This window comes from Mytilus edulis, chromosome 4 (assembly GCF_963676685.1).
Source record: "Mytilus edulis chromosome 4, xbMytEdul2.2, whole genome shotgun sequence".
NCBI lineage: Eukaryota > Metazoa > Mollusca > Bivalvia > Mytilida > Mytilidae > Mytilus > Mytilus edulis.
This window is the reverse complement of record NC_092347.1, coordinates 67,184,271-67,195,260: the sequence shown is the minus strand read 5'-3', so window position 1 is coordinate 67,195,260 and position 10,990 is coordinate 67,184,271. Positions and strand designations below refer to the sequence as shown.

At 34.2% G+C, this 10,990-nt stretch overlaps 1 long non-coding RNA gene across 1 annotated transcript; it reads right to left on the bottom strand.

The window, feature by feature from the left end:
• Positions 1-2,400: 2,400 nt before the first annotated feature.
• Positions 2,401-9,732, bottom strand: LOC139520285 (uncharacterized). The gene is made up of 2 exons (XR_011663853.1): positions 9,561-9,732; positions 2,401-2,770 (listed from the first exon to the last, which is right to left on the bottom strand). It is a non-coding gene; the product is annotated as an uncharacterized lncRNA (long non-coding RNA).
• Between the last annotated feature and the right edge of the window lie 1,258 nt (positions 9,733-10,990).

Here is a 10,990-nt window from a genome sequence, read left to right as displayed (position 1 = left end):
AGATACAGCCCTACAGATATCGCTATGCTGTATCTGTATACTATACAGATATCGCTTTAAAGCTCCGCCCACTGCCGGACTGAGTATTGTATGAACCTACGTGACCTCAGAATGTGTATTGGAGTCGCATTCCAATGACGTATCAATTGCGAATTAACGATTACTTTTATACGTTCTGTTTGTTTTCAAACATTTCTTTTAAAATTAGATCAATAAGAATCACACCAATTTTCTGATAACATACACACATGAACAGCAGTCTTTTGAGTTTTCTACGATGACAACTACCGATTTCAAAACTTGAATGTGTATGATTGTGTAACAAAAACAACCATGTCAATTTCAGCATGCATTTTTAGTGAATGTCGAGTTTGAAGCGTAGGACAACTCGTACACTCCTGTCTCAAATTGAACAATGTTTTGTTATTTGTTTTTACTGTTGAAATTAGTTGTTATGTTAAAATAAATAATTATTCACCTTGAGCGATGTATTATTGTTGACCATTCGAGATTCTTTTTTTTTGCGAACCCGTCTTCTGCTGAATGTGTGATTACTACATATCGTATTACTACACGGGCCTCAAGGGATTTCAAATCGAAAATAAATGCAAAATATGTGTTTTTGTGTCTTTCAAAACACAAATAATATACAGAATTAATTGCAGGATAAAGACAATAACTGTTTATAGTGTCTTTAAATATCAGCTGTATTTGTACTCGGCTCGAAACAGGTGTAATAGCTCGCTAAAAGCTCGCATACACCTTGTTTCCTAGCCTCGTACAAATACAGCTGATATTTAAAGACACTAAACAGTTATTGTCTATTTATCATATGTTTAGTAATAAATACAGTAGTTTTGCATATGTGATAAATAGCCTGCTGTTTAATCCATATCGCGCAACTTTGATGCGCACCCTTTATCGCATACCCTTTATCACACCCCTACCCTTTATCGCATACCCTTTATCACACCCCTACCCTTTATCACACCCCTACTTTTTTTTTTTTTTTTTTTTTTTACATAATAAAAGTCAGTTTTGGTTTTGTTTTTGCTTAAGAAAAATTTTCATCAAAATAGGTAAATTTTTTGAATGACGTCATTGTTTGGTATGTGACGTCACGAACGTCGAGTTTTCATATTATATGTGACGTCACGAACGTCAAGTTTTCATATTTTTTGGCACACTAAATGCAACTATGAAAAATACAAAACACACAAATTAATACAATAATAAACAAAATATTTTTAAAACAACAGCACGCAAATTGTAAGGTAACCCAGGTGCTTCGGATAAGTAATTGAGCAGTTCTTTTAAGGCCTTTGAAACAAGACAAAAGTAGAACTGAAGGTAACCTAGTGCTATGGATCAGAAAACAGTTCATATAATATAATACTCTTCTGTTGAAATATATGATAAAGTGTATAATACATGGCAAAATCCGTATCACATGCCATATCACCCTCGACCAATATCATCCCTCGGGCCTAAAGGCCCTTGGGCTGATATTGATGTCTCGGGATGATACGACATATGATACGGATTTTGCCATGTATTATTCTCTATATAATAACAAGCGACTAAAAAAACAAAAGACATCTAGAATGTTAAAAGTTGAGAACTGATGTGAAGATGGACGGAATTTTTTTTTTTCCAAAATACAGCTTAGGTAAGCTAATCATGGGTTAGAAAATCCTTAGTATTTCGAAAATGTCCGTTTTGTTATCAGTTAATTCATAATAACGACAGTGGCATATATGATAATTCATGTCAACATAGAAGTGCCGACTACTGGGCTGATGAAAACTCCGATTTTACAAGCGTCTCCGTGTTTTGAAATTTCTCAATTTTTATATTGGTCCCTAATCGGATGTGTATTTTGTTGTATTGTTTTGTGATTAGGAAAGTAAAATGGTATAGATGATTTTTTATCCAATTTTTTTGTAAAAGAAAATCGTTGTCAGTTGTAGAAACTAGCAAGTAATACAAAAAGTATTAAAGATATTGGTGCAACATTTACATATTAATCTTTCTTTTTCTAATATTTTTTTTTTTTTTTTGCTGTACGTTTTTTAATGGTCGTAGCCACCATCAAGTCCTCGTTTCCTCAATGAGAATTAATAACCATAGAATGTGTAGTACCATCAGCAACGCAACGGTGCCAAAACTTTAAAGGATCTCCTTATCCTTTCCTGATCACATGGAATTAGTCGGTTGGGTCGTGATACTAATTCTCTAGACTGTTGTTTGTTTTTATGTTGTTGTTGTTTTGCCGTGTTTTTTGTGTGTTTTCGTTTTAAAAGTGTTAATGCTCTATTTTGTAATTTCAAACTTTTTTGTTCGGCTTACAATTTTTAAGAGGGAAATATCATAAAGGAAAAACGTCAGGATAAAACAATATAAACAATATACAAATAACTCTTTATACCAGAAATATGAGTTGAGAAATATGCAGCACTTGGTTTAACAGTTTACGTCATAGCTGTATTTTAGCCCTAGTTTAATTCCCTTAAATCTTATGAAATAACAAGGGGATAAGTGTGTATACTCGACTAGCATCAAGTTAGTTAACATTTCAAAGCAAAATAGTCATAAAGTAAAGTTTAACCAAATGTTGCATTTCAAAATTAAACATCAATCTGACAAAGATTGTCTCCGAGTCTGTGCATCCAATTCTTTGCTTATTTCGTCGGTGTTGGGACTGGTGGAATAACAGTGTCGACCATGTCGCCACTTCCCGGTAACAACAGGAGAAGCATGAAGAAGAGTTCTGAAACAAACAAACAAATAAAAATAATAGTCAGAATAAATCAATACACCAAACAACAACTAAGTTCTTACGACTGTATTATCATACATGCTTTCCTTGAAAGCTTTTCATCACTTTAGAATGAAATTCAAAACAGTGTGGCTGTGGCCATTGATTGATACATCAAATTCATCCATTGACTGGGACAATTTACGTGAACGTTTGTCTGTAACGACCATTGCTCACTGTGTACTATTTAAAGACACTTAAACTATGGGGTCACCAAAGGTTCTCAACACCTTAATAAAGTAATTCGAAAAAATTAATCAGAAATAACACGATGTTTTGATTTATATCAATTATATAAAATAAATCAAAACATAAAGGTTATTCCTGATTAATTTTTCGAATTATTTTATAATTAAAGGCGTTAAGAAACCTTTGGTGACCCCACAGTTTAAATGTCTATCGTAGGTACGTCGTGAACAGTGGTCGTTACAGACAAACGTTCACGTAAATTGGTCAAGTCCACTGGGGTAAAGCTGATGACCGTAACTGCATTCACGGTCATCCCAAGATGTCGGATGAAAAATTAGGTCAGTTTCTGTATTGTCTGTTAAAGTGTTTCTATATCATTTTCTTTACAAATCATACATTGAAACGATGTAAATTTATAAAAGAATCACTCGGAAATCACTAATTACTTCTGAGAAATGTGCATGAAACGGGAAATTCGATTTGAAAAAATCGCCAAGATGACCGTAAATCACAATCGAGATGACCGTAACAGAATCAGCGATTCATAACAAGGCTGACCGTAACTGCTTTTAAGATGACCGTAATTTGTAAATGATGACCGTAACTTTTAAAGGATGACCCTCAATTCTAAGAAATATCCGTATTTATATAACTATCTTTTTGTATCAAATGATTAATCGTGTTGGTATATACATATTAATATCAAAGTTTTATCCTATAGGTAGAAGAAAATAAGACGTGCTTCAAATGCAAAGATTACCATATGTATCTTTTTTACAGTAGAGGGTTCAATTTTTAAAATGAATTTGCCAAAAGACATGCGGTGCACAGCCTTCAACTGCTCGACAAAAGATTTTTTTTTTGGTTTCTGGGATTCATTTTAATGACATATAATAAATACACATTTTTAAAAATGCCAAAAAATTGCATGTACACCCATTGATATTATATCGTCTTTCATTTTGTCGTGCAAATAAAATAACAGAAATATTTTGAAAATATCATTCGAATAAACTAGTGAAGGTGAGCTCCAGCAAAGTAGATCCTTAAAATAGTATTGTACGAAAAGCGTATCACAAGGCGGAACGTTGTCAATTTGTATATATACAGAAATGTAATTCATACAGTCAGGATTCTACTTCTTCAAAATTATCTCCCCATTACGCCAGTTCATGCTCACAGTCGTAGAAATGGAAGCCATTGTAGGGATGACGCTCTGCCAATTTTGCTCTTGAAAACTGATAAATTTATCCACATAGCACCATTACGATCGATCGTTATATGTCAGTTATATTTTAAAATACAAATGTATCTACTAGCTAATGAGCATTAGTTAATGATCTTGTCTGCATTGATTCAACTTAAAAATATTGTCTGTTTGGATGTCAGATGGAATTTTTGAAAATTCTTAAGCATTTAAAAAAATTCTAATTAAATATTTCGTGGAAGGGCAGACTAAACATTTTCAGTGGTTGAAGATTATAACCATAGTTATCACACACACATTTTCATCATCCAAATTAAAAGACTGTCGTCAAGTACTTTTAGAAAAAAAGTAGCTATTCGAACACACCTACTCTGTTTTTGTGATTCATTAGATAGGTATCTCAATTGACCCATATATTTCATCTTTTCGTACTGTCATTTTTTTACGTTATAAAGTCAACCTGTTGCTTTGATATATAATAATGATAGAATCTGAAGCGAGATGCTATATAAAATACTCTTGCTTTGTACGTTTTAAAGACAAAATATACACCCCAAACATGCCCTAACATAAAAAGGTGCACTCGATTGTTTTCTTTTCGATACAATCGTTACCTGTTTTGGGGAATTTTTTCTTGATTCACATAATGGAAGGGCAGACACGAAAATTTCTGAACTGAAAGATTGATATGTTCTCCGTCCGTGATAAAAAAAATCGGAGGTTATGCATTTTCTACATCCAACTTATAGATAATATATATAAAAAAGAAGATGTGGTATTATTGCCAATGAGACAGCTATCCAGAAAAGACCAAAATGATACAAACATTAACAACTATAGGTAACCGTAAGGCCTTCAACAATGAGCAACGCCCATACCGTATAGTCAGCTATAAAAGACCCCGATAAGAACCATGTCGTCGACTTGATATCTTATTGTTTTGCATTACTATGTAATAGATACATTGAAAACTTATGCAAATGGTGTTTTTAAAATAAGAAAATTGTCGTTTTATTTGTTTCTATTAACTTTTTAAAATTTTGTTACTATATCAAACATTACAGTTAACTTTTATCGCTTTCTCGATAAACACAGAGCTTCGATTCTTTTGTTCTATTACAAAAGTGTTTCCGCCTGCATATATCAAGACAAATTGAGATTTTAATCTGCTTCCTCTGGACCCATACACATGGGCTCGATTACCAAATATTCGTATGTATTATTAATGCTCCATTTATTGGCATTATGTTTTTCTGGTCTGTGCGTACGTTCGTCCGTTCGTCTGTTTGTTTGTCCGTTTATCCAGCTTCAAGTTAAATAAAATTGAAACTTAGTACACATTTTCCCTATGGAATGATCTTTTTAATTCTAATGCCAAATTACAGTTTTATCCCATTTTCATAGTCCACTAAACATAGAAAATGATAGTGTAGATGAGGCATCCGTGTACTAGGGACACATTCATGTTTCTTCAAATTTTCGTCGTATCGCTGTAAATTTGTGTTAAAATTTGAACGTCGATATCAATAAATATTTCATTGTTTACGAGAAATATGCAATTTACTATCATTGTTATAAATCCTAAATATGGCCAATTATATTATAGTTTAAAAAAAAGAAATTTATGAAACATATTTATATCCGCTAACCGAGCCCCTATTGAGATCGACAAACTCAACAAAAAAGCTTTGAATACAATACGGATATTTCTTAGAATTGATGGTCATCCTATAAAAGTTACGGTCGTCCTATATAAATTACAGTCAGTCTTTACAAATTACGGTCATCCTTTACAAGTTACGGTCATCTTTTTACCAATCACGGTCATCCTTGTTTTATGTTACGGTCATCTTGAAAATATTTTGATTATGATTTACGGTCATCTTAACGATTTTTTCAAATCGAATTTCCCGTTTCATGCACATTTCTCGGAAGTAATTAGTGATTTTCGAGTGATTCTTTTATAAATTTACATCGTTTCAATGTATGATTTGTAAAGAAAATGATATAGAAACACTTTAACAGACAATACAGAAACTGACCTAATTTTTCATCCGACATCTTGGGATGACCGTGAATGCAGTTACGGTCATCAGCTTTACCCCAGTGAAGTCAATGGATGAATTTAATGTGTCAATCAATGGCCACAGCCACACTGTTTTGAATTTCATTCTATTTGGCATCCGAGTTAGCTTTTGACTAGATGTAATTTGAAGTCAAAATAAGATTAAATTTTAGCACTGTTATTTACTGCCCAAAATCGTAGTTTTGTTTTGTAATTGTATGTAAGAGTCAGAGTGTTAAATTTATTTATCTAGTATTTGTTTATATACAGTTATCAATCGTATATTTTTTTCAAACTTCTGTCAAGATCCATGTATACTGTTATTTCTTCGTGGTTCTTGAATTAGACGCAGATATGGATATAGTTTTTAACTTTTTATGTATACGTTGTTTGTAACTTTTCGATCATAAAACAAAAGCTGTTCGTGAAATTCCAATTCAAACGAAATGTATATGAATCGAAAGTGTGAATAAAAGGAAACCTTAGATCTATATAACAATACGTAGAAATGTCTGTACTGCAGGTATGTATACTACTCATATAGTGAATAGAAATATTCAAAGGGATTAGCACAGCTGTATGCCTTTATATTAGGTTTGATATTGATACGGTGCATATCGTTATTTAGCATCGATCCGTTTATGAATATCTAATTTTCTGTCGTCACAACAAAAAATGAAGGGCAGCTATATTCAGTTAGGTTTCGTCTTTTGTTTTAAAAATTTGAAATTTCGCAAAATTAGTATGTTATGATTAAGTGGATGTAAACCCCCAGTCCCACTAGGCCACGATCGCACTACGATCTGTGAAAAAAAATGCAAATTTTGATGATCGTAGTACGATCGTGTAGATCGCAGTAAGGTCGTATCACGGTCGTAGTGAGGTCGTGATGAGCGTGGCTAACTTTGAACATGTTCAAAACCATCGTGGTGCGGTCGTGGCGAAATCAGATCGTAGTAGAAGCGTAGTGAGAGCGCACTAAGATCGTAGTAAGATCGCAAAGGTCGCTGTACCATCGTAGCGAGAGCGTTGCGAAAGCGTGATTCTATTTGGAGAAACTGCGCTACGATCTCATTGCGACGTTATTACAACCTCACTACGACCATCACGTTCTCACTGCGACCAAACTACGCTTCCACTACGACTATACTACGCTATTCACGACCATAGTACGATTCTAGCACGACCTTGCCGTCCTCATCATGCTCTTCTTACGACCTGAATACGCTCATACTACGATCATCATTCTCATTGTAATTTTCACATTAAATATATTAAATATCTCAAGGTTTTGTTTGTCTGTATGTAATTGGGACTTCTTGTTCATTTAATTTGTCTTACGGCTCAACCATGCTTCTCGTTTTCATATAGATTAAACCGTTGATTTTCCCGTTTGTATGGTTTAACACTAGTAATTTTGGAGACCCTTTATAGCTGGCTGTTCGGTGCGAGCCAAGGCTCCGTGTTGAAGGCCGTTCCTTGGCCTATAATGGTTTACTTTTAAAAATAGTTACTTGGCGATGGAGAGTTGTTTCATTGGCACTCATACCACATCTTCCTATATCTATTGACATATCTCTGTCATCTCTGCTATCGTTCACTAAAATATCGTCAATTCAGCTTTATAGACCAGCAATAGGTTTTAATTTACGTCGAATTGGTCGGTCCGACATAACTACTTGATCAAGATTCGTTACTATCAGAGCTCCTTCTGCCTCTACACAACGCCCACGTGTTCTAGTAGATTTTTCGTGGCATTACTATTGTTTTCGAGAAAACGTATTAATCAGAAAATAAGAAATGGAACTGTATTCATATGGAACACGATGTTGACGTTATTGCTGAGAGCGTAGAATAGATCGCGGTATAATCGTGGTAAGAACGTGCTATAATCGCAGAAGAAGCGTGGTAAGATCGTGTTGCAATCGGATTACTCGTGGTACGGTCGTAGTGAGAACGTGTTGAGCGTGGACAGATCTTGATAAGCGTAGTGAGGTCGCAGAATAAGCGCTGTGAGAATGTGGCATAATCGTAGCGGATCGTTGTAGAAGCGTAATGAGGACGTATTTAGCATCGTGAAAGCAACGAAAATTTACATTTTCATGCCGCTCATACCGCGACCTCACCACGATTTTTATTTATTTCAGATCGTTATCGTGGTGAGCGTGGTGCGATCGTGGTCTAGAGGGACTGGGGCTTAAATTAGCAGTTATAAACAAATGTACGGCCTTCAGCAATAAGAAAATCCCATAACATATACACGTCGGTAAAAGGTATATAAAATTGAGAATGGAAATTGGAAATGTCCAATGAACAGAAAACAGTCACTGTCCTGGGTCTTTAACACAGCGAAAAAATCCCGTACCCGGAGGCGGGCTTCAGCTGGGCCCTAAACAAAAATGTGTACTCGTTCAGTAATCTGTAATTAATTATGTTGTTCAAATATTTTTTTTTATTTTGCGAAAATTGCGATTGTTTAATGTTGATAACAGTTACAGGTTTCGATCAACACAGGTCTTAACAGAAGATTCGTATATCCAAACGCATCGTTTGAATGCTAAATAGTTCATTTTAGTTTCTAATCAATTGCAAGGATAGAAGAGAGAGAGAAAAGAGAACGCTATTGCTAAAGGCAAAGTAATGGCCCACTAAATACAACACAGCTATGTATATCAAATAAAATTTGGGCAACACGTACGTGTTCACTAACTGAGGTAATGTGCTCCTTCTCCGCCAGTGGTTCCTTTAATGTATTCCGTTTATATTGTAAAATATATAAAAGGGTATTAACGTGTTCCTTGTCAAAACCACTAAAGAGTTAGGTTCGTAATGTTGTACACCAGAGGCGATTGTCGTCGTTATAACACTTATAAGAAACTAAGGTTTCAACCCCCTCAGGCAAAGTTGACTTAAGATGAATATGGCTATCAATTTTAGGTATTTTTGTCATATAGCTCTTCAACGGTTTCGGTACTTATACATCCTCGGATTTCAAATATTTGGCTTTGAGCGTTTCTGATGAGCGTTCCTGATGAAGGTTAATCCAGAAAAGCGATTCGGACGCATTGAAATTATTAAACGTGTTGTCAATTTTTTTAATAACAGTGTCATTCGAAAAAAAAAACCAGTTAGGCCAAATGAAATACAAAGTTGAAGATCATTAAAAAAAATCCCCAAAATGTGCCAAATAAGGCTAAGACAACGCTAGTATATGCAATGGTCTATAAAAAAAAAATAGACGGTAAATTACCAATATTCATAATGAGTTATAATACTAGTACCGTATTGTGGACCCTTCCGCAGAAAATAGCACTCATTAATAGGTAAGTAAGCGTCTGTATAATATGGAAGTATTGGATAATCGAAACAATAAGTCTTCAGTCGTTGTTCACCCGGTCTCACAAATACACATATCAGTAGTATTGCTAAAATCCTCATTTCTAAAACCAGACTGACATTCTGGAATTATAAAAAGATAAATAAAACTAGTTGTTATATGTGCGATAAAAGAGGGACGAAAGATACCAGAGTGACAGTCAAACTCATAAATCGAAAATAAACTGACAACGCCATGGCTAAAAATGGAAAAGACAAACAGACAAACAGACAAACAATAGTACACATGACACAACATAGAAAACTAAAGAATAAGCATAATAATGTGCACTGAACTAACGGTCGTATTACTTTTGTATAAGGATATTCCGCTTGATTCAGAAACTTGTATTGCATTTTTATAACTTCTGATTCTACGATGCATCTTCAATAAGGTAGTTGCCTTCAAATGATTGACATAAATATTTGGTTATAACAGTTATTTCGATGTACTTCGGTTGACAAATTTAGAATTTATCGATCCATGATAAGTGTTTATCCCTCGGGAAACATATACATTCATCAGTATTATTCCATGAGTAAACGTGTTATAAATGTCCCATCTCGCTCACGTGTTAGGTGTTGGTAACCTTCATGTTTGTACATTGTAAAATGGTCTTTGGATCAATCTTATTAAAATTATATCTCTCACTCACTCAAAAGCATTAAAAAATGAGCGAGTGAGAGATTTAATTTTAATTAGATTGGTCTTTGGATTTTCCTTTTGCAAGACTGCAAACAACGGAATTTTTACAAATCAAATGTTTGAAATAACTCTGTTCATGAGAATGTCTGGGTCCATACCATAAGTAGGTAAATGTATGTCTTGTTCACATAAACGATAATATAGTGTTAGTATTCTCCTGGTACAGTCTTCGGAGATTAGTATGACGTCCATTATTACTGAACTAGTATACATGTGTTTAAGGGCAAGTCATTGCGGGAGTTTCTCGCTGCATTGAAGACCCATTGGTAACATCGTTAATATAAGTTTTTGTTTTAATTTGAAAGACTTTGTGTCTGATTTAAAAAGAAAAACGTCTCATTGTCATATTTTAAATAGCCCTCGCCGCGATATAGCGACAGAATTTATACAAAACGATCATACGACGAAGGGAATTTTTATACATCTTTCTTTTATCTCAAAACATGTCCTATGTTATTCAATATAAAATAGAGTTCACAACATATACATGCACTAGCAGCAATATTGTGTTATCAAAAATTGATGAAGAATTACAGTAAAACGCATTGAGTGTGTAGGTAAAGGTAAAAACTTTGGTTAGCTTGCTTGTTAGATTAACCTATTTTCGGATGAGTCTAGTCCTACAGACAA